Raw genomic sequence first — 5,158 nt, forward strand, 5'->3', positions numbered from 1 at the left:
ATAAAAATAAAAAAAAAACTAAAAAAGCAATTGAAAGTTAAAGACATACGATATATATTTTAAAGTTTATGGGTCCCAAAATTGTTCCCTGTGGAACTCCACAGGACTAGACAGCTCCTGACAAGAAATACTACTGCTACTACTAACAATAATAATAATACTAAGGAAGCTGCAAATGGTGAAGTAGAAGATCTTCATGACTCAACAAGCTTCCTTAACAGCTACAGTATATTAAACTTGTAAGCAAATGTGAACACAACTTTTGTTTTTTTAATCATCAGGCATGTAAAATTGTATTTCACATGGTCCTGGGTTCTTGTTTAGTTTCTCTTTAAATTTTATTGATCTTTTCTTTAATGTTTTTAACATTTTCTTGTTCCTGGTATTCCTGTCTTGTTTATGTCTGCATGTCCCAGTGTTACTATTTTGTCTTCTGGCTAGTTTCTGTTCCTGTTTCAATTCAATTAAAATGTATTTATATAGCTCCAAATCAGAACAACAGTTACCTCAAGATGCTTTATATTTTAAGGTAAAGACCCTCCAATAATACAAGGAAAACAGAGAAAAACCTGACAATCATATGACCCCCTATGAGCAAGCACTTTGGCAACAGTGGGAAGGAAAAACTCTTTTAACACGAAGAACCTCCAGAAGAACCAGGTTCAGGGATGGGTGGCCATCTGCTATTAATAGTTTCCATCTGTGTCCTCTCCCCAGCTCTTTGTCACATGTTTGTACTCTCCTGAAAGGTATGATGAAAAAAGTTCTGCATAAGTCTATCAATGCTTAAAACCCCAGTCAGAGATAATGGGTATCATGATAGTGGTTCTCACCTGTCTTTGTTAACTCAGGCGTTCTGCTTCAGACTATGTGCTCTCATGAAAGGGGGTGCTGAACATGCCATTTGACTCTTCTTAAACAGGAAATGGAGCAAAGGGGCAATCCTCACTTAAGACCGAAACATTTTTAGACAACCAGGTGATAAAGATCTTTAGAGAGCATAAAGAAAAATATTGCAGTATAATGTATTACTTTTGCTGCCAAGAAGACAAGAGCAGTTCTGTAGAAAATCATTAATCTTGTGAATTCATGATCATCACAAGCACAGCAAGGAAAAAAAAGAGAAAGATATTATCTCACATTACATTTTTTTAGGGCTTTGGGCGCTCTCTGTGGGGCTTCACATTAGAGATCTGAAACTTTTTGATACATTTAAACATTAAAAATTACTCAGTGTGTTAAGGTGTGACACTCGCCTAATAAAGGAGATGTGGACATCACTTAAGTTTGTCACCAGATCAAAGTGGAATTAATCATAATGATTAACTGATTAAGTGTTTAATCCAATTGCAGTCATATAAAAACAGGGTGTTTGGCAGAAGAAGGGAGCCGAACAAAAACTTTTATTTTCCAGACCATTTGAGTACATGTTAATTCCTGTGACAATGTGTGCATAGTTTGTGCTGCTGTAACTTTACAGCATTCATTTGATGGTTTTTATGGTTGATTATTTTAAAGCAAAATTCGGAACATAACCTGCTCTTGATGTAATATACCACTTCAGATCAATTCATGCTTATTTTGGGCTCCTGTCCCATTTTATTGATTTATTTATGTTTTACATGAAGCGTATACGAACGTTCAATAAGGAAAATCTGCAATCAGCCACCTGCCTGCTTTCCTGGGTGTTAGGTTGCTATTCTGTTCTTTACATCACTACCACTTTCCCACGCTGTCAATCTCAATGCTGTCATCGTTACTCTAGTCCAATAATCTTCTTGCACTCCTTCTTTGAGCCAAAAAGCCTCCACCCTGTGTGGTTTAAATCTGTGCTTGCTGACATTCTCCATTTCAAATACTCATTCGTAAAACCCAACCTCGCAGACACCTCAGTTAGAGCTCCATCCAAGCTTCAATCTTTACCTTCACCACCACGAGCTTTTAGACTCCGGGGTGTCCTGTCCTAAATCTTAAAAATCCCTGGAGTCTAATTGCCAAATACATGGATTTCTGTATCTCAATAAGTAATTTTCAATTCTTCCAAGTAATTTATCCTTATTAAAATATAGTATATCCAATGTAGGCTTGCTTTTTCTGTTATACTTGTTTCCTGTGTTCTACACTATCATTAGGATGCTTTTCCCACTCTGTTCACTACTTTTGCCTGTATTTTTTACATTGTGGATGTCAAATCTATCCAAAACCTAATGTGTTGTTTCCTCATTTTTAATATAGATTTTTTAAACTTACAATACTTTGATATTGGCTGAGCTTTGGAGGAAAATCACTCAATATAGAGCTTTTACCAGCAGCAGGCTTGTAACTTGTATGCAAACAGAAGCGGTGCTGACACCCATAAAAAAACAGAACTTTTATTATTGCACTCAGCACGACCTAATATCAATAAGAAGAATACTGAGTTAAATATCAAGCAAGTGACTAAGATATTACCTTCCTGTGTCATGACTGAACTGAATTTAATCATTAAAAAAATATATGGATTCTTAGCCACAGACAAACTCCCCTTCACCTCATCTCAGTCACTGCAGTGTGACTTATCCTATTTAGAGGTCGAGGAGACTGAAGCATTTCAGTAAGCCTTTTTGGTCATGCCTCGACTTCTCTACCCTTTCACTCATACCCAGGAAACCCTCAGTAATTACAAATGCAGAGATAAGCAGATAATCCAGAGTCCCATGTGCAGCCTGCTGTCCGTCTCAGAGGGGCCTGGCCTCAGTCCTCAGCTCCAGTTTAGCCCTCGCAGTGACAGTATTTGCTCCTCCAGGATCTGTGGTATTTGCCTTTGCACGCAGATACAATTTCTGTTTGTTTAGACAAGTTACCTGAGGTCAAAACCTAAACGCTGCAAGGTTGCTCCATAGCTTGAATCACCGTGATGCTCAGATGCACAGAACAGATTGTAATTTCAATCTAACCATAGGTTGCAGATTTCCCTTTTTTATTTCAACTTTTGAGATTTCAAGACTGTTCAAATAATCTTGTTCCACATTGTCTGCCAATATAATACATTTATTCTGCATTTGGCTTGTTTAGGTCCTTTGATGAGGGAATATAATTATAACAGAGTGTGATATTTTAGACCAACACTTGACCTCATGTGACTGATAAAGGTTTGTCTGCACAGCATAAGTTTGTAATGCTGATTATTATACTAAGTTTTTCTTTAGCCAAACTCGAGTTGAGAAAATTGTTACTCATCTAAAATGCAGTTTTACTCTCACTGTGCTTTGGCATTTTGTCATCCTCCCAATCAGCTACTCTGCCTTGCTTCTGCTTAGGATTTAAACGACTGGTTGGTGTGCTCAGGAATGTCCCACCGCTAATCACTCACAGCAGTTGAAACTAGCTCTGCAACAATGCACAATTACTCCTGAATTTGTTTTTATGGGGCACTATTACCAGTGGTCTAACTTCATTAATTACTCTAGTAAAAAAAAAAGTGCCCTTTTAAACAAATATTTCTTTCTCTGATTTTCTTCTACTGCAGGAAAAACGGGCATAATATAATTACTTATGAGTTTAGGACATAGTGTATTTCTTCTGCTGTTAATCACGGGCTCACAAGCATTATAAGAATTAAATTTACATTCCATTTATGCGCTCCAGCGCGACAGAGAGCCGAGCCAGGACGAGCTGGGCCAGGCCCCAGCACAGATAAAGTGAGGATGAAAATGTCAACAACGTTGCTGCAGCGCTTAGCCTGGATGATGAAGTGATCCACTCACGATCGGTGGAGAGCCGCAATGAGGAGAGCGAGGATTTAATGTAGGCAGTAAAAGAAAGCAGGTGAGCTCTGAGTCGTGGTAATGAATCAGTGGAAGAGAGAGGGAGAGAAGAGCAGCATTTTCACCCGAAATACCCAGAACTTTTAGTTTCAGGTGATGAAAGACATGAAAGCAAGTTCTGCAGAGATGAACTGATCCCCAGTCTACTACAATCTGGTACAAAAAGCCAGAGTTTGTATATTTGTACAAAACTTACCTGTTTAAACTTTTTTACAGCTGTGTGTCAGGAAGTGATTTGTTCTTTCATTTTGTTGCTGATCTTTGGTTCCCAGTGTTTGACTCATTACTCAATGAAAGAAATATACTACTACTGTAGAAACATGTACAGCTAGATGTGGAGGCTAAAATGCTCCAAGTCTGTGTCCCTTGTATTCCCATTCTTGTATCCCATTGCATATCACAGTGACTATTTCTGCAAGGAAACTGGATTCATTAAAGTCTAGACTACAATCTCTTCCTCAGTGTTAATTGTATGCAACCGGTACGGTAATGCGTTTACAGTTTAGTGCTTTGTTTTAGTTTTATGCATATTCACCCAACTTGATAAATTTAAGTTCCAGCTGTGAAACTTTGCTCAGATTTTCTGAACAAATACATATAAACAGCATTTAAAACACAGAAAATCCACAGTACCAATTTCACATGATATAAAAATAAATCCAGCTAAAGTACTGAGGAATCTGCCCACGCATGAATTTATAATTTTATTACTTGTAGCCCATAATCATAAAACGCAACGATGCACTACTAAAATCTCTCAGGACTGAGGCTGAAAGTTACTGCAGTGTGATATTCTTTCCCACGACTGTTGAAGCCAGCTGCCTGGACTTATACAATGCAAGTGCTTTATAATTATGTCTACTCAGCCTTTCAGCACATCAATAAATGTCTGAAAATTAAAAATCAATGGAAACCTATACCTTAATAGAATTCTATTGTAGCTTTTGCTGAGTTTGGAGTTAAGTTTAATCTCTTTCTAATCACCTGTGTTATTTATTGAGCTCTATATTTGCATTTGTATTTGTCTGTATTAGGGATGCACCGATACCACTTTTTTGGAAATGAGTACGAGTACTTGCATTTCAGTACTCGCCGATACCGATACCGAGTACTTAATAAAAACATGATTTAAATTTACAGGTAACAGCTTTAGTCCTATAATTTAACAAAAACAAAACAAAACAAGGGACTGGTTTGGAATTAAGAACATTTATTTAAAATGAAAAGCATGTTCTATGCAACATATTACAGAATAAATAATTATGAAAAAAAAAATTAAACAGTGACAGTGCAACTCAAGTATGTTTTTCAGTTTATTGTAAACTCTGCCACTTTGGACAACACAAGGGGCA

The sequence above is a fragment of the Neolamprologus multifasciatus genome, chromosome 15 (assembly GCF_963576455.1).
Source record: "Neolamprologus multifasciatus chromosome 15, fNeoMul1.2, whole genome shotgun sequence".
NCBI lineage: Eukaryota > Metazoa > Chordata > Actinopteri > Cichliformes > Cichlidae > Neolamprologus > Neolamprologus multifasciatus.